Raw genomic sequence first — 20,573 nt, forward strand, 5'->3', positions numbered from 1 at the left:
ACACAAACTCAGCCAACCAGCAGAACAGGCTTTTTCTAATCTAGAAGCAGAAAGGTCTTTTGCACCAAATATCAAACATTTTCATACCATAATGTGGCAGTGAAAGATCAGATTTATTATCTTGTTATTTTTTTCTTTGATCAGATATTTCTTAAAATTATACCACAATTCTGCCCACTTATAACTATTTTATTAAGAAAAAATTCTTGTCTGGCTGCTAGAGTTTAGAAAACTTAACATTTGAGAAGCTTCTTTTATTAAATTCAGTCATGTACATAACTGTAGTCTATGACAGTTCTAGTGTCATTCATAATGCATGCTATATGTTTTTCTCAAAATTACCAGTCAGGAATGTGCAAAATTAAGTTAAAATATGTCGACTTTAGAAGCATGTGAATCACAGGTTGCTGACAATATGATCACTCAGATCAAATTCTTAAGTATTTCCTGTCACATTCTCTACAACAGTATTTCATTTTGTACTGAATACCCTGCAAAATCAATGCTGGAAGGAATCAAAATAAACACAAGCACAGTAAATAAACTGTGTAGTAATACACACTGCAGTGTTAGTTTCCAGTTTCCCAGTGAAAGACATTCAGGAGCTTAGCTGCAGCTTGATGAACACACAGGAGCCAAAGTTTCCCAGCTGATCTGGACTAACTTTGACTTTGTCATAAGTTCAAGCCAATTCCCACCTCCCTCACTCTCCTCGCCAGATAGCACAACAACATTGGAGTAGAGGCCTGGCGGGGGAACAGACAGGCGTCTGACAGGCAGCAGGAAAAAGCGTCAGTACTGGCAGCCTCGCACTCTGACCAATGGCTCTGCCAAATTCTCTGATTGTGTACATGTGCTGTGTTGCTTTTTTAAAACCAGAGCAACAACAACAGCGCTGCGAAGCGCAGCACAGATACTTAGCACATGGTGCAGCAGCAGCTAACCAACAATATCCTGCAGGTATTCAACATTCAATACTGTGCCTCTACATTCTTTGCGTCTGTATGTTACCTGCTGCAGCCATAGCAGAGAAAACTCATTTCTCAATAGCCTGTGGGTTAGTGTTGTCATACAGTTGTCTTAGGAGAAGGTTTATTATAATTATTATTATTATTATTATCATCAAACAGTTGAAGTTGTGGGAAATCAGGGTGTCTCACCTGGTAGAGCGCATACCATTAGGACTTAGTCCTTAGCGCAGCGGCCTGGGTATGAATCCGACCCACGGCCCTTTGCTGCACGTCATCCCCTCAACCTTCCTGTCTCTCTCTCACTGCTACTCTAATAAAAGCATTAAAAAAAAACAAAAAAAACAAAAAAACAAATACTAATAACTAATAAAAAAAAGTTGTGGCAAATCTACCATGAAGGTTCCCTTTTAAGCTAAATGACTTGTAGTAGTTTACACTTGAGCTCTATGGAGCCACTGGATCACATGATATATGAAGTTTTACTATACTAACATCACCATCCATTTAATATCAACTACAGAATAACTACTGTATGTGCAACACCGTCAGAGCCAAACCTGAATTAAGAATGCTTCACACCCACAGTGGATCTTCCCCATTACTGAAAACGTGATGCCATTCTCAAAGTACATAATTGATGGCTCAACATATGAGCTGCTATGTTTTGGTCGGATCGCGTATCTCCGACAGAGACACTCCTTGAGGAGTAACTGTATGCTTGCCTTTTGTGCTCAGAGAACTGGAGATGTGACAGCTATATTATCTGTGATCAAATCGGTGATAAAGTGGAAACATTTTCTGTGAACCCTGGGTCAGGAAACCTGCTGCTTTGGCTCTGCTGGCTTGTGTCACTGACATCTGATAACGGTTCCTGAAATGTTGTCTACCGGTAGAACAAAGAGCTCATCCACTCATCTGAAGATATCAAACAATTATATACAGTAGTTGCCAGCTGAGGAATGTTAAAGAGAGTCAGGCCTGTTGTATCTTCCTGAGAATCTGAGATGGTAAAATACAGGCTGTTGTTTAAAGACAAATGTCAGCAACCACAACAGGCCTGGAGGACGCTTTGTGGTTGTTGGCATGAATATATTGCTGCTAAACTGTAAGGTTGCAGAAAAACTAAAAGACTTCTGAGTGCCTGATGCAACAGCCTCCACTGCAGTGTAAGAGGCCTTTGTGTAGCTTCACACATTATTCAGTCTGACATTATGTTCACATTTTTCAGTTTGGAAGGTTATATTTATTTCGGTTTGCCCTAACTAATTAGTGGTAGGTGATGTATCCAGTGACAAAAATGATCAGTTAACATGGAAGCTGTGAAAGTGGTTACTAGGTTAATTAATAATTACTTAATAATGCTAATTAGGTTAATTGCCTGTCACCATTTTGTGGTGACTGTTTTTCATGGATGCAGAAGGGTAGCTAGCTATAGTTAGCTAATTGCTACAGTAGTTTGTCAACTGATCCTGCAAATAGTCACAGTGCCACCAAGCTACGTTTATGTTGTGGCATTTCTTTTGGTCTGATCACCATGTGAGATTCAGGCCATTTCGTGTTTGGGCGAGGGGCTTGTTTTTGTTTTCTTTTGCCCTAAAGAATCAGTAAAGAGTGATAGTGTTTGAAGACAACAAAGAAGTTGTGGTAGCAGTTGCTGCAAGTAGCATTTTCACAAGAAATAAGCACAGATCTGATTTGTCAGTTGTTTCTCCAACAGTTGTCAAGGAGCACAACAACAACAGAACTATTTGAATGGCTGAATAAACTGGAGATGTGAAACAGACCAGCTTTGTGTGTAATGCCCAGAAACAAAGCACTGCTGTAAGCAGCTCTTCAGGGCCATTGAACTGTTGACTCCTCAGACCAAAGAGGACAACCTCTAATGTAATACTGGAAAAAATGTGATTCCTAAACAAGTTAGGAATGGTCTGTTAACCGCGTTTGGCTTTCAACGTGGACCACAATGGGCTTAGGCTGGATAAATACACTTGAATTTGCATTCACTGTAAACGGCCCGGGAACAGAAGAAGATGATGGATGGATTAGGACAAGTTTACCAGTTGAGAACAGAAAGCAGCATCAACAAAGGATATGCTTTTACAAAGAATTTGATGTCCAAAGTCCTTCAGGCCCACACATACCCACATATCCCAGATATGTTTGATGCCTTTTAAATTAATACACAGCCATAAACTTCCATGTGTCCCCATTAAAAAATCATAAGCCCAGTATCTTTTTTCTTCATTTTGACACAAGGATCATTTCTGATGCTGTTATTTTTAAATGTGGCTGAACTACAAGTGTTTACATGTACCAGCGCAGTGCCATTCTGCAGTGACACAGGTTCTGGCTCTTAACATGACAGAGGGAACTGGCAAGATGTGCGGGAGCTGACTTGGCTGCAAACATGCAAGACAACACATCCGCTCTGCACATGTGTTCTCCGCCCTCAGAAGAGCCACCAAACTGGAAATCTGAACCAGACCAAAAACAATGGATGACCACAGATGCCTACTATAGAGGGATGAATGAGCAAGGGAGTCAAGGCAGGAGGGGATAAGGATGGCGCCGCAGCCAAACTCACTAAATAACTGGACAAATGTGCAGCAGGCTTCTCATCTGAGCATCTCACACATGCACCAAAAAAATACTTGAATGCTGTCCCTGTACACGCTACGTCTTATTTCCATGAGCCCACATAAAAGCAGAGCTGAGGAATTCCTGTGTTGACGTGTCTTAGCAAGATCTGAGCACTACACTACGCCAACACAGTAAAACAATTAGAGGTAGTTTGTTAATTAGCATTCACAGACCAGGCAAACGTGATGTATTGGAGAGAATAGACGGAGAAGATGAGAAAATGAGACAGAAGGGTCATGCAGAGGTGGAGAGAAGGCAGACGAATCACAGGGGTAACTCAGATGAAGACAGGAAGGGTAAGAAGAGAGAGCAATCCTCTATTCGACTAAGCTTTTGGCTCCAGGATAGACAACATCTGTAGAACAAATTTCTTTCCACTTGACTTTGTTTTTTGTTTTTTTCTTTTCTTCCCCTCACAAAGAGGAAACGCACAGTGGGGTGCGCTTTGGAAGAAAAAGAGAAAAGAGACAAAATGAGAATGAGGCTGCCAAATGCAAAAATGATGCACATGTACACAGGAATACAAAACAACACTTATGCAGGCACTTTGTGAGGGTGTTATGGCCTCTAAATATTAATTAAGCTGGAGGCTGAAACTTCTTTAAACAAAATAAACTTGCTAATAGATAGCTTTTGGAAAGTCTGGCATAATTTCTACCTCTTCTACAGTACTGGTGAAACACAACTTACACTATCTTGGGTTTCTGAGGCTACAGAGGGAATTGGAAGATGCTCTGATTGTACTGTAATAGGGAAAAGGATTTTTCCCTCCTCTTTTTTCTTTCCTTAATTTATCCAGAGGGGACGAAAGTTCCTCTAATTTAATTACGATACTATAATGTCATTTTTCTATTATTGCATGTGCTCTTTGGAAAATGGCAAAGAAGATGTAACTTGTGCAAGCACATGTCATGATATACAGATGAATGTGAAGCTCTTTGTGAGAGATAATGAGATTTTAAGTGGGGGGGCTACAAACTCAACCGTCCCTGAAGGAGAGTGAGAGTGATGTGGGTCAGAGAGGTTAGTTAAACGTTGCTGGACGATTTATCAGGTAGTGACAAAAACGAGCAAAGTGGAAGTAAGAGAGTGAGAAAATGACAGACAGGGAGGAGGAAAGAAAAGAGGGGGGTGACAACCTGTCCCACGAAGGTTTTGCAGACTGTCAGTGGCCTGATTGTCAGCCTCCTCTCCACACACACAAAAAAACACTCCCTGGGGTCAACATGTGGGGTGACAGACGCGGAGCGAAGGGGCCCATGGTGCTGTAGCAGTCTGTAGTTGATTTAGGATTTTTGAACGTGAGCCAAAATTCCTGAAGGAACACAGTAAGCAGGGCATGGGTGGGGGGTGGGGGGTGGGGGGTGGGGGGGCCCCATAAAAACCAGCCCAGGACTGGCGTATAAAGAGAAAAAAGAAAAAAGAAAAAAAAGGAGAGAGGGAAAGAGGGAATGTGGTGAATATGAAATGAGTGTGTGTGTGTATGTGAGAGAGGGAGAGGGGGAGAGAAAGAGAGAGAGTGGGAGAGAGAGAGAGAGAGAGACAGACAGAGAGAGAGAGACAGACAGAGAGAGAGAGCAGACATGCTGGTGTTGCTATGGTGAAACAATATTCTGGGAATGAGGGAATGGGAGAATTCCAAATGGGAACATTGGGGGTGCAGTGTGTGCCAGACGGTTCACATGTGCATATGTGTTTGTGTGTGTGTGTGTGTGTGTGTGTGTGTGTGTGTGTGTGTGTGTGTGTGTGTGTGTGTGTGTGTGTGTGTGCGTGTGTGTGTGTATATGACTGTGTTAGCATAGAGGAATAAAGTACATTTGAAGGAGTGTTATGGAGGTACAACCTGAGGTAGAATAAAGGGGATGAGGGAAGATCAGGGTCAAGGACAGTGTGAAAGAGACAAAAGACAGAAAATAGAAGAAAAACAAGGTCATTAAAATGGGTTACAGTGTCATTTAAGAGGGCTAGGTGTCAGCTGAGGATTTAGCCTCTTCAAACAAAAGAAAGAGTGTCACACTACTGGGAAAGTGAGCTCATATGGTGCCTAACCAAGTCTGAAGGACCAGTATTGATAAAAGATGCTCAAGGTGAAATTTAACAAATTAATGAGCACCTTGCAAGTTTTCTAAATCGGATTTCTTGGAGGAGGCTTTTGAAGAAAAACTGGCAATGACACCGGCTTTTTCATTCATGTTTTTTAAACTGATGTGGTGCAACCTTGGGGCTAAATCTGTTCAATATGTATTAGCAACCTGAAGGAGTCCACTGTGTTTAATAGGCAATTAATTGCTTGTAGACACCTTCACAAGCTAAAGAAAAACTAGTTTTTCTTTGTGGCATATTCTACTGAAGGCCTTCTTGTCCTTTTCATGCTATAAACCAGAGGCAGCAGATATACTAACGAGAGAGCTACAGTTTTCTTCTCCCATCCATAAGTATTTCACCTTCATCTGAGGCTAAGCAAACAAAGCTCCCTGCCTTCATCCATCAATGTAAGCCCCATTATAACCTGTGGGATCAGAGGGCAAGCAGTTTGCTTGAGAACTTACAAAACTCCTCTTTCCTGAGAATGAGTCATCCACCACAGGGGTTAAGACTCCTCTCATTTCTCAAGCTCAACCACCAGAAAACCAGCAAGCCTCCTCCAGTCCCTCTGCAGCTAGAGAGGCTGCAGTGTGAAAGCATTTCTCAAGTCAAAAAAGCTCATGAAAACCAGATTCACTGATTCTATTTGTGATTCACTTTGATGAATCAATCAATGACGTACAAGATGTTTTGGTTATATCGTTTACAATCATGAATGCCTACGGAGAGAGGGTGCCACACATTGTAGAGATTGTAGACACCGTTGTAATCGTGAGCAATGTAAATATAAAATTGGTTTTACTTGATTCAGCCTTCTATAAACCTGATAGCCACAGCTGGCTAAGCACTAGCAAGCTTTAAAAAGTGATGATGGCTGATGCGCAATAGTGCTACATTATGTAATACTGTCAAAAAATCCCATTACTGTATTTACCACTACTACTATATTAGTGAGAAAGAAGAAAAAAATTTTCTGACAGTTTGTTAGTTAACGATCTGCAAGCTACACTCATTGTCTTCACGTAAGAATGTGATACACAGTGGAGGAGATGTCTAGTAGAAGTAGTGGTGATGGATAGAAGGTGTGAAATATAAACATTAATGTCAGTTCTTTATTGAAATAGCAAGATGGCCAAGTAGCTAAATGGCTAATCCCACAAAACACATGTTCTTCTCAAGGTGTACAGCAGGCTACAGTTTACAGAGCTCTGGAGTCCTCATGAGTCCCCTTGGTTCCCAGTAACAAACATAGTACATACATAGTACAAAGAACCAGGAGCAAGACGAGATCTGTGAGTCCACATGTCTAATAGCTGAGTAGTGAGCTTGCTATCAGCCCTGATTACAGGGTGTGTCATAATTATGACGGGAAAGAAAATAGTTTGTTTTAGGAGTGAGAGGCAGAGTGTGAACCTTGAAGTGCAGAAAAAATGGCCGCTCTTTTCCACCACTGCAGCTTGTTGATTGATGGAGCTCCTACCAGTGTTGGTGTTCTTTCTCTCTATTCCAGTGTGGTCAGAACCACATTTTTGGATCAGGTCTAATTATCCTGGGGTCTATTTCAAACCAGGTCTTACTGTCTTTGGATCAGCCCTCTTTTTTAAAAGTCTATTTATGCATGTCGGGTTTGGGTCGGTTTCCCACGGATCGGGTCCAAACTCGGAGTCAAGGCTAGGGTACTATACTGTGCTGCAGTGAAGTAAATATGGAAAGAACCCAACCTCATCAAACTTATCCCTTACAAGTTTTAACACTAATGAATTTGACACCAACATATCTGTTTTTCTAGACCCTCTGATAAACATTTGTTCACTTGTAGACAGAAGATACTCTAATAAACATCCAAGGTGGTGTCAGATGTGGCTGCAGTCTAGCACACTTGACATATATGAATGTAGGTTACTTCCATAATGAAAATCATAAATACATCAAGGCTTGAAACCCTAACCCTTAACATAAACACATAAATTAAAAAGTAAATCTGAGCATACTGCTGCTTTTAATTCTGTTCTTGGAAATAATTCTTATGCACCTTGGTGTTGGTTTTAGCTCAGCCTGGACTTGCAGTGATCCTTTAGCCGCTGGCTGAGTGTTCTAGCAGGAACCAGCTTGGTGAGTGTGTTTCACACTGAGCCCCCCCCTTTTTTTTTTCTTCTTCTTCTTTATCAGCACCTTCTATTTATAGCACCTCTACTGCAGCGGCTCAGCTTAGTACAGTATGTTCCATAAAACAGAGGCCTCTCCTGACCACATCCCCAGGCATGCCTCTGCATTCGTCTCCCACTGCTGTATGCGAGAGCGCAAGGAGAGTGTTGGGATTATCCAGACAGGAGGGGACTCACACAATAACATACTCACAGACATGGACTCACACAGCCTGGGGCGTGCACACGTAGAAAAAGATACAGGGACAAACAGACAGTGATAAACACACTGAGAGAGACCACACAAGGACACGCAAACACATTTAAGGACACACGTACTGTGTAGAGTCAAATAAAGACACAGGCTGGGATAAAAACACACACATAAACTAAAAGTTTTACACTTGAATCTATCACTGCATATATTAAATTTAGGCAATACCTCAGAGGTGAATATTTGCTGGTTTCCCTTTCCCTCCATGAAAATAAACTGAACACCTTTGGTTATTAGACTGTTAGTACAACAAAACAAGCAATTTGAAGACATCATCATGGACTTAAGGGACCTATCATGAACATTTCTTCATTATTTTCTGATTTTTTACAACAAAAGATAAGTTGATTAATCAAAAATGATAATCAGCAGATTATTCTGAACAATACAGCTTACCTTTTACAGCAAGCATCAGTCTTGCTCAAGTACACTTAGACATGTGTCATGCAGAAGGAGCCAGGGCTCAAACCACCAACCTCACCATTAAGAGCCGACCCACTCTACCACTGAGTGTGCACTCGTACATAAATCATTACGTTCAAGACCTTATAAATGAGTTTCATTTTGAGTCCGAGGTGAAATGTCTCGACACCCTAGTAAAAATCACAGAGGGTGCTGTCAAAGTAACGAGTTATAGGAAATGCCAAACGCAAGTTCTGTCTGCTGGAACCCCACAGACTAGGATCTGTCAAGGGGAGCACTTGAACATGGCACTTGACTGATAATGACCTCAGCAACCTTGCTCAGACTGATGCAGTCTTGCAGAGAGGTCAAAGGTCAAGGCTGAGACTGCATGTTTTTTGAGAGCACAGCATACATACAGCACACATACTGTGACTCTCACACATGCCATTTTAACTCATCTAAATCCAGTAGTTTAACTGGAATGTATTAAGATTTAACAAAACAAAACAAAACAAAGATTCAACTGAAAGTTTCTAACGGCAGCTGAACAACACACAGTTACACACACACATAGACAGGGGGTGTGTCAAACCAACATGGCACAATTTCAGCTGAACCAACCTTGACAGACTTGGCAGAGATATCACACAGGAAGTGCTTTGCCAAAGGGCACGTGGGCAATTAACGAAATAGAGTTAAATAAAATTAGACAGAAAATGAGACCTCTCCAGTCATTTGGGACTAATATAGGAGATAATATGAGTCATACGTCTGGCTTCCGTATCGCTCTGATATTATTAATGATATCACTCACGCTGGCAAAGACTAAAGCCTACATTCAGTGAATGTCCAGTCAACTATCAAGCTGAATAAAATGAGGCGTAAACATTTAATTACATGATCTATGGAAGTCTAGTCGACTTCTCTGCCCACAGTTATGGAGGGAAAATGTCCCAATATGGCTTTAAGTAGTCATGGCATGTTGAAACCAACCTACCAGCTTACATAAGTGCGTCTTTAATGAGAAGGTGCAGAACACGGTTCACTGATCTGGAACTCATTCAAATACAATACAAAAGGTACGCTGAAGCATTCCTGTGCCCATCCCCTCTCTACTTGCTGGAGTGAGTACGAGAAGAATTTCAAACACTGCACACATGTTGTGCACATATTAAACTGTATGCATGGGTTTTTTTGTGTGTGCATGTATATCTGCAGAAAGCTTTAACCAAACCCCTGTGTTTGTTTCTCCCCTTGTCTGTCTTTTTCTAGAGTAAACGCAAAGGGACAGAAACTCCCCGAAACTCTTCCACATGCCTGCGTAAAACTCAAACCAGACTGTGTCAGTGTCATGGCTAAATGAGTGTCCACTGTATGTAGTGAGCCAGTGTTCCTAACCCCAGGCATTTAATACTCTTCCCTCTTCTCCGCCTTTATTGGAGTCACCTAAAGTTCACTTTGGATGTGTGGCAAAGGAGTAGGAGCGAGCAGGGAAGACTGGAATACTTGTGGCCCCACAACAAAAGAGCTGGAATGCCCTTCTCTAAACTGGTTAATGCTGCCCACCACTCTCAAGCTATTTCTGCCCTCTTTTCCCTCTTGTCTTTCTCAAATTCTTCTGTTCTTTGTGTTCCTTTTTTTTTTCTGTTTCTCCCCGTGTCTTTGCCCCTCTAGGAAAAGTGGTCTGGTCTTGATTATGGAACTCTTCACTGTATCCAGAGCTTTGTACCCATGTTTACCACAGTATGCATATAATAAATATGCTGGCTACAGATATACCGGCTTTTGTTTTGAGTCTCAGTGAGGTGCCCGGGACCACAAAGGCATCCTTTCTTGGGCAGAAGGGAGCTTTGAAATTAACACCAACTCTTTACACCCACATCTCTGGAGTTGAGACTACTGTTCACCAGAGTGCACACTATCAGACCCTACTCACCACGGACACATACACACGACTATATACAGTTATAAACAGCAGGTATAGAACCATATGGGCCAGCATGTTCTTACATGTGCTCCCTCAGACCATGTGCTACTTTCTCTCCAAACAAGACGTACTGTACAGTGCTACTTGTCCACACTGATGTGTTACTCATTAAACTTGAAAACCAGCAGACGCTCTGCTATTGTGTCCTTAACTAGAGGTGAAAGATACTGTCAGGTCTTAGTCTGCGCCATACATGTTATTATGCTGCCTCCATACCAGCGACAGCTGCGGCTGGAGGCGTTGTGTCCATATCCATACGTACGTGCATAAGTATGTATGTCCCATTCTTGTGAATGAGACAGCTCAGGAACGCCTTTAGGGAATTTCCTCAAATTTGGCACAAACATTCACTTGGAAACAAGGATGAGTTAATTAGATTTTGGTGGATAAAAAGGTCAAGTTCACCGTGACCTCACATAAATGTGTCACAACCTGCAATAAATAAGCACTGTGGTGCTAGAGAAGAACCCCGGGCTACAAGCTATATTCTCCAAACATAAGGAGACAAGCTTTTTTCAGTGAAAATGAAAATGCAAAAATTACCATTCCATCTGAAATCGTGACTCCAGAATAATGGCAATTTTTTTTTTTTTTTTTTTGCATATTGTTCAGCCCGAGCCATAACTCAAGAATTCATATGCTAATTATGACAAAATTTCACACAAATGTCTAAAAGGATAAAATCATGATGTAATGACATTTGAAAGTTGATTTCACTGTGACATCATAATATTCTGCAAATACACTTAATACCCTGGGGTTTAACAATTCTGAAACCGAGACCAAAACCACGATACCAGAGACCCTGCCCTCAAAATCGAGGTCTGAAGCAAACCGTTGATCCTTTCCATTAAATTCCCTCAAAGTCTTCATTACATACATTATATGATTGTGGACACAGTTACACCCAGGGTGGTATTAAACAAGAGAATATGTCTGGTGTGTACTTTCGAGTACTCTGAACCTGTTTCTCTACAAATGGCTGTGCAGTGGCGGTCTGGACCGTATATTACATATATAATGTGGCAGGGGCCAACTGTTTGAGCAGGAACTTTGTGTCTTCTTATCACTTGCTGCTGCACCTGTTCTGCGCCTCAACTGACACCGCCTTGGGGAAAGATTACGCGGGGGGGGAGGTGGCACACCGGGAGAGAAAGAGGGACAAAATGTAATGCAGCATTAGGCCCTCATATCTTCTAGAACTTATACACGTTGAGCGTAAACACAGCTGTGATGAACATAGACAAACTGCTTCAGATCCTTTGTTGTTGTTTACAGCAGATCTGTGGCGTCAATATAACTCCTTTTAAACATTTAGCATTAAATGCTGCAGAGAGATACAGAGGGATTCATCAGGCGTGTTCACATGACCAACCAATAAAATGACTCACCATAGCACATACTGTACAGGACTGTCAACAGTTGAGGTTTTCCATCAACTATAGTGTGCACAAAGTTCACTGCCTTGTGTGTTTTGCGTTTATTTGCATATGTAGAGGATGTATTGATTCTTTTCATCTGCAGTGTCAAAAAAAATCCAGAGTGTGAGGACGTGACAGAAATAATCTGTAAAAAGAACTTGGTGACTGTTCAGTGAAAGCGCTAACCCATGATAATTATAATGACAAACAGAGGGAGGCTGTCCTCACCAGGATAAATAATTCTAATGCTTCAAACAAAGTGTCACTGTTGATCAAATTTGCTGTCATCAAAATGCACGTATTATTCTCTTATCTTTTTGCCTATCTATTTATATTTTCATTATCTCATCTTGCATTTGGGTGTATTTTGTACTTTTTTAAAAACAGTGTTATCAAATTGTGCCTGTTGTTGTTTTGTCATCCTGTTGATGGACGTGTCACATCATGAAACGCTTCATGGGGTCATTTTAGAGTTCAGTGACAAAGGACCTGTATTGTTATTTAGGTTGAAGAACTTGTTGAACCTGGGCCAAGTTGTTGCTCTTTCAAATTAAACAGATGGACAGAGAACACAACAGACATAAAAGCACAATGACAGGATTTATACTGTATTTACTAAATCAGTCTATGACTGGATTGTTGTTGAATTCCCAACAAATGATTATTTAATTTATAAATGAATTTGTTAACAAATGGCTAAATTGCTTCATCTAAAAAGTTTAAGAGGCTGCAGCCAGCGTTAATGAAGGGATACAACTAACAATTATTTTCATTGTTTGTGTATCACCAATTATTTGGTCTAATCATTTGGTTCTTCCAATCATCCCTGATAACACCATCTAACATCATCGCCTTTCTTGTCTGACCAAATATCCAAATATTAATTTCACTAAAAATGTCAGAAAAGGAAAAAGAGCAAAGTCTCACATTTGAGAAGTTGGAACCTTCTGGTATTTTTACTTGAAAAATGGCAGAAATTTTTTTTCCTGATTAACTGCTTGATTATTCGTTGCAGCATTATATTAATAGTTCAGCAAATATCAAAATTGTAGTTGATTAATGATCAAATTACACGTTTATCAATCATATCAGCACTAGTCACTGTTCTTATAAATGATACAGATGGGCATGTTAATTGCTATTACAACACCAGCCATGAGACAACAGTGGCAATAGCTATAAATGTTTATATGGATTTTGATGCCATTACTCAATATGAGATGAGTTATCATAGACAGTAATATGAGTATCATGTGGGGAGAAGCTAAATAGACAACCCTGACAGGCACTGCTGAGGCCATCTCTGCAGGCGCTGCCATGATGTGATTACCACGGAGGCCCTTCACACAGTGGTTTAATTTATATGCCCTCAACCATGTTTCATTACCATCTGTATCAAATGTCTTATCAGGCTCTGTAATTAGAAATGGCTAAGTTACACAATCCCCTAGACCTCACTAACATGCAACTGCCACCAAAGGCTCAAAGCGCTGCAGCAGATAAATCAGGAGCAGGTAGCGCTACAATAATGACTGTCTATGTAAACATCCTGCTATCTGCACTACAGCTAGGAAAATACTGAGGGTTTTGTCTATATACAGACCTAAAAAGCTGGAGGCCTATAGAAAATGTTCATTACTGTTCAAGTATGTAAATGTGTTACAATGTCAAAGTTAAAATATTTATATTCCTGTCAGGCTGGCTGTCACTGCTGCATCAGGAAACGGTAAAACGTGTGAACTTAGAACAATGTGTCCACTCTGGTTTGCGAAGAGAAGTCGTTCATTGTTAGTCTGAAGCTGCATAGCAGCTGATCCAATCATATCTGTTTCACACCATGATATCCAGTTGGCCGTCTGACAGGAGATGCTGCAGTGGCCCGGCGATTCAGAGCGCCTGACGAGGAACTGCAGTGACATGCAACGTGGATGTAACTTGCAGTCTAAGCTGTGATCACAGGTTTCCAGGCAGGGGCCAGAGGGGGCTGCCATTCACATAGGAAATTGCAAGAAAATTTTTCAGGGTAAAAGCAAACATTTCAGCTGTCATCTCGAAACACGCTGTAATCAATATGTCAGATCTGATGCTTTCCCCTTCTCGTCGTGGGCTCAAATCCGCAGTTGTATCTGAGTGATCAAACAAAGAGCTATCACAGCACAAGAAATATACTTTAAAGAAGACTCTGTAGGGCAGCAAAGAAGCTGTGCTGCCTGTCCTTTGAGCTGCTGAAGATTTAAAATGAATGTCAGTCTTAAAGGGAACATTGCGTCTTATTTTTGCTGTGTATTTCAACATGTCAGTCTTTTAAACTGAGTTTTTGACTGAAGCCTGACATGTCGGCATGACTCATATCATCACCCAGTCTGACCGCAGAACAGATACACACTCCAAGATAAGTGAGGAGAAATTACAGTACGAAATGTATCTAATATTTGAAGTGTTGCCATTAGATCATTTGAACACGAGAAAACAACTGTGAAATATTTGCAAAAGCTTGTGAGTGCTGCAACAAATCAATTGATCAATAAGTCAGTCGAATTAATCTGCAACAATTTTGATAATCAATGAGTTGTTTCAGTCAATTCTCAAGAAAATAAAGTCGATTATTTGCTGGTTCCAGCTTCTCAAATGTGAATATTTGATGCTTTTCTTTGTCGTCCATGGCAGTAAAATAGAGACGGAAATGTTTCACTACTTTTTGTCTTTTTAAAAGGGTTAGATTATAAAGAAAATATCAACCGATTAATGTATTATCAGCTCTGATGCTCCAAACACAAATACACATTCCACACAAATACAGTTTCCTGCTGTTTCACTGACCAACTTAAAGCACCAAGAAACATAGCAATGCACCAGAGGCAGCAAAGAAGAAGAAGACTGCTTTTATCATATCCAAATATCAACTTTGTTTCATGCAGGAAGAAAAGGCATTCAGTACTTTTCTACGGTCTCAGTGATACACAGAATGTGTTTTGGTGAGGAACACTCAATGTAAACATGAGTGTGTGTTTACCAGAAACTCCACAGGGTATATTTATGTAAAAGGCTTAAGAAACCGATTCCAGAAACAGGGTTGCTGATGAATCCAATCTGAAATAACTTTAGACCAACAAACCAAAGAGTATTAAAGAAAAAAAAAAAAAAAAAGCACAAGATAACTGAGTGGGGTTGAGACACACCGTCCTGTACGGCTACGAAATTTAGTCAATGAATTCTGCGCCATGTCTCCAATATAGCAGAGCTCATATTATGCTTGGTGTTAACTGTTGCAGCTCCTTAATCCAGACTTCTGCTGCAGTGGCCTGACGTTACTTGTGGATCGATGATGTGGATTACTCACAGTTCAAACTTCATATAAAAAGGCATAAAAATGTAATTTAAAAGAAGACAATCTACACAGGTTCTGCCTTTGGAAACAAGGACCAATCAACTACAGCTAAAATACAAACACAGCTCTGAGGGGTAAGCAGTCTTAACTAGGAACAATATTACCTAACATTACACCACAAACACTCTGTACTCTCTGCCAAATGTGGTTTGCAGTTTTCCGCTTCCCTCTGACCCCGAACAGACCCTGTGTCAATACACACTTTGATATGATCGTACAAGAATGAATGAAATAACGGAGTATAAACAGAGAGCTGCAAAAGAGGAACATTCTGTGCTTTGCTGAGAGCAGGCAAAAACCACTTCCCTTCAGTGAATGAGAGAGCTGTCCAAGAAACCGCACACTTTCATGAAATACCACCCACTCCAGCTCTACGATGCTGCAACCTAACATTACAGCTGCACTCGCCCTTCACAACAAGAATATCCCGGAGCGTCACGCCTTCGCCGCCCGGCATCGCTGCGCTGAGATCCAGCCAAGCCCCCCGGCTACAGTGCAGGTAAAGCCACGTATCACGGCATTAACACAACCACAAATTAAGCCGCACAAAGACAAACTAATTGAACCCGGTATAAGCCGGCGTCATTATTCACTTATTGTTTCCACAGTTCCTGGAAATGTCATTTAGCAACATGCTTGGTAATTGTCTTTTTTAAATTAATCCCCAGCTTCTTTGCAGAGTAAAACCAAATTGCCACTTCTCTATTCTGTCTAGACATCCAAGAGCCTTCAGGCACGTTATTAAGTTAGTCTATTGATTATCAAGAAAAAATGCTTATTCAAATGTCACAAACAGAAAAGGAGACGGCAGTAATATAGCGACAGCTTGAGCAGCACATCCGTCTGGCTGTAATGGTTTCAGTTTAAATGTCATTGTGTCTCTCTTCTGCACAACATTAATGGTCATAAAACTCACTTCTTCCAGTTAGAGCCGGGCAGCGCATGAATGGCCATATGAGAAATTCAATTCACTCAAATTGAAATCGAGGTTTAGTACGGGAGCTGTCCAAAAGCGAGTGCTGGGATTACCCGGCCAGGTGGTGAGTCAAACTGTCAGAGAATAAAAGTAATTCAACCGCTGGCTCCGAGCCCACTCACAGTTTGCCTATCCTGCTCCATGGATCCCTAGTACTCCCCGGTTGAAGATAAATGTCAGCGCGGCACAGAGATTATCTGTGTATGAATTTGAATGTGTGAGAGACAGTGTGCGTTTGTATCTGTCTGTGGCTGTGTGCATGTGGATGTTTGTACATATTTGTCCATTTGATTATGTGTGTGCATGTTTGTATTTGAGTCAGTGAATGCGTGCCCAGATGGGTGGGTGTGTGTGTGTGTCTGGGTGTGTGTGGGCTCGTCCATGTTTGTGAGTGTGTGTGTGTGTGTGTGTGTGTGTGTGTGTGTGTGTGTGTGTGTGTGTGTGTGTGCCAGAGCGGGAAACTGATTCCCCTGATGGGCATGACAGATGGGCAGGGAGTGGCTCAGCTTGTTCTCTCTGCCACCTGAGAAGCACAAGGGCAGGATGTGTGTGGCAGTGCAGCGCCCATGATCTCCTCTCATCCCTGACAGAAGTCACCTTGTTTTGATTCCAGTACTTGCTTCTTACAAAATCTAGGCTAATAGCTAATGTCCAGTTGTTCTGCACATTACAACAGAAGAATCGGTCTCCTATAGCTGGAGTATGGTTCTGTATTTTTTCCTTTATCTGAGAAAATTGTTGTTGTTGATCCAAGTTATTGCAAAACTTGTGTTTAGGTTACGTATAAATATTAAAAATATCTCCAAATAACAACTGTACATATTTGCTCACACACAGTGCAGAGGAGCATGTTCCAGCCTAAGAAACTTGCCAAAGGGTCAAAATGAATCTTGGCTCTCTGCAAGCTGGTGTTCGTATTCAGCCAAAGATTGTCAGTTAGAGAATGAAGCATTTCTCCAACAACGCTCTACAACCAGTAGTAGACTCTGTGTAAGAAGAGCAACAGTTATGAGTCTTTTCTGTTAAAAACAATCGCACTAATCACAGCATGAGAATTATTATTAGTAATTTAAGCTCATCATGTTCTGAATAGTGGAACTGCAGGATATGCAGAAGTCAGTAGGCTACAGCTGTTATTTCAATGTGTGGTCAGCTGTTATTTTCATGTGTCAGATACACATTTAATCAACATTTCATACACTGTTCATCTCATTTTTTACAAGTTGTGAACATTAATTTGGCTGCTGCTCAAAACTGCAGTTTTCTACCACAAAATCATGATTACAGAGCTAAATTTAATGTTTCTAACAAAATGTTGAAAACTGAAACACAGCAGGGTTCAACCCTAACAATAACTGCTCTATCCTGCAGCACATGTCAACGCACAGTGCACATATAAAGCATGAAAATGCAATATGAAAAAGATCATCAGCGAACATGGAAACTGCCTTGAAGTGAATGTGTGACCGGTCAGTGAGCCACCGCACGTTGGACTGTGGAGAGCAGCGATGAAAAGAGGGAAAAGTGCAAGTTCAACACAGAGCGAGGTATCGCTCCTCAGGAGGAGCGCTGACTGTTGCAACTCGGGGGTCTGTGAACTATGTGACGCCACGCTGGCCCGCTGCCAGCAGGCGTAAAGAAAAACGGGTCCAGAAAACCCTGTTGCAATACCGAGCCAATTCCAGTGTGTCCATTTACTGTTTTAAATGTAAAGTGATTTCTCATCCTGGTCGCCCAAATAAAGTGCAGTGATGTTGAGATGCTTATCCCCACTGCACAAAGGTGAAGGAGGTTCAGTCACATCACACAGAGCTAAAACATCATTCTGTTATCTTACAGAATATCATATCATACATCATATGTCACCCTCATGCTGCTCAGGTGGCAGAGAGAGAAAGCAGTTGTCATATATCTCATCTAGGCTGAAAGGAAAGTTGAGCTGCAGCCTCTTGGTATGTGGATGCTGCACTGATCAGTTTGTGATCATTTTCCAATTTACAGGACAGTCTTGCTGACAAACATGTCAGTGGTCTGTTCATATGCCCTGCACACCTCATATGTACTATAAATACAGGCTTTTCCCCCCATGACACCAAATCTGATATCTGCGCCTGTGTAAATTATACACTGTGTTCCAGCATGGAAAAATGAAACCAACCCCACCACTGCCCCACCAGTCTTCTGACTTTGTGACACCATTGAGGTATCAGTGTAACTGTACACTCACAGATCCCACTGATGTAGGTTCACAGTTAATTAGGTGCATGCAGGAACAGGAATAATTAGTGATTCAACAGCAGATACGTCAGTCTCAGCACAAAGCTATGGGAATATTCCTTACCTTGGTGGTCAGTTGTCTTCACTTCAGTGTTGTTTCTTTGCTTTTGATCCCAGCTTTCATCCCAACATAGGTCTCAGGGAACTCTGTAATCAGAACAGACGATCTGTGATTCCTTCATATCTTTGCCAACAAAAGAAAAACATCCGCCAGGAGTAAACACACTACGAGGAGTGAAAAGCCTTACAGAGTGATCCTGCGAAGACAGAGACTTAGCCAAATCCTACAGATAGCCGCAGCTCTAGCGCAAGGGAATCCACATGGCCACTGATGCATGCATGTACTGCTAAGTCAGGGATGACATGGGGAGGAGTCTCAGAGTTCAAGAGAGGAAAATCCCAGAAGGAGGTGCAAGGTTTTCTTGTCTATGCAAACCGTTGTTAGATTTTCATGTGACCAGCTTACCACTAAAAGGCTTAGTAGTCTAATCCTTTAGCCAAATGAAGTGTCTAACTTAAGGCTTAGGCTGGCCAAAGGAATCAAAGGGAGTTTATAGTATGAACTTTGCTAGACTCTCAAAATGCCAGGAGCATCTGTTCAGGAATGTGTTGCAGGTACTCCCTCTATCATCTCTGTGGCTTCTTTGCTCTCCATGCCACAAGGCCTATTATTTACACCTGTGGTACTGCTAACGTAAAAGAAAGGCTCCGGGCAATATCAACCAGATGGCTCGGATGAGATGAATGTTATCATCACTCATACTTAAACTCTAGATGTCACAAACCTGACTGCAGAAGTGAATAATTAGCAGTCACTCTTCGACAAATATCACCAAGGTGAAGATGAGAAATGCACTAGTGTGTGAATTAGCATAACTGCTGTGAATGTCAAACCGCAGAGTGTGCATGCTTAACATACCTGTTCAGAAACCTTCACTGCTGTTTAGAACATAGTGGCCTTAACCTTGATGTTTATATTCCAATGTACAGCTCATTCAATCATTTTATACTGAACAGGAGCAAATCTGCCTCTTTGCATTGGATCAAATAAAAGTGATGTAGCAGAGGCACGCTGAGTAATGCATCACATCTATGCTGTATACACACATTAACATGAAAACATGTATCAAAGAACATAATCCACAAATAAAAACAGGCAGATTAGGTCTGCAACTAAAACTGCTTTCATTCATTTCGATTTTTGATCAGTTGATCAATACTGTAGAGGTATGAAGATTGATTAGATTAGGTTAGATTAGAGTCAGAGATTCAGCTTCACTTATGCACAACTACAGATCTTGACGGCTGTCAAAAAACAATTTGCGCAAATAACTCCCTGTGTGCCCCGCCCCTCTCCTGCTGGGTCACCATGTTCCCTGATCACAAACCTGTGTCAAGTCACTCACAACATTCCTACAATGACGACATGTGCCATGTACAATGTTGCCTGAAGCCAGCATTAACGGTGAGGCTGAACCAGGTAGTCGATTAATCAATCCCTATAAAAGTGCAACTATTCTGATAATCGATTAATTGTAATTTTTCAAGCTAAATGCAAAATAATTAGCAGTTCCACTTCTCAAATTCTGAGAATTTGTTAATTTTCTTTGTCTCATATGATAATAAAATTATTATCTTTGGGGTTTTACATAAAACATAAAACTTTAGGAAATTGTGGTTGTGAGAAATTTTTCACAATTTTCTTATATTTTATAGATCAATCACTTAGTGGCACCTCAAACCTCAAGCCTACAGAAGGGCGACTAACACTACTGTTAGCAGCTAATGCTACTCACAACTGGCCGCCAGCTCTTCCTGGTTAACAAAGCCATCTGTCTTACTGAATACACCAAATAAAGAAACTGACTTAGGAACCACGCCCAGTCAGCAGCATTTCTGTGAAAAAAATTCATCTTTGCTATGGACTAGCTAAAAGGCTAGAGATAACTATTGCTACTGTGGTATTTTTAATTCAATATTTGAAATTTATTTATATTTTCAATCA

At 41.1% G+C, this 20,573-nt stretch overlaps 1 protein-coding gene across 1 annotated transcript in view; it reads right to left on the minus strand.

Annotated features, from left to right (window-relative positions):
• The window catches only part of thrab (thyroid hormone receptor alpha b), a 138,309-nt gene that overhangs the window by 98,412 nt on the left and 19,324 nt on the right, over positions 1-20,573 (minus strand). The window contains exon 2 of the mRNA XM_056366540.1: positions 18,633-18,715. The gene's annotated coding sequence lies outside the window, so the exon portion shown is untranslated. The remainder of the gene's footprint in view (positions 1-18,632; positions 18,716-20,573) is intronic.

The sequence above is a fragment of the Seriola aureovittata genome, chromosome 21, assembly GCF_021018895.1.
Source record: "Seriola aureovittata isolate HTS-2021-v1 ecotype China chromosome 21, ASM2101889v1, whole genome shotgun sequence".
Classification (NCBI taxonomy): domain Eukaryota; kingdom Metazoa; phylum Chordata; class Actinopteri; order Carangiformes; family Carangidae; genus Seriola; species Seriola aureovittata.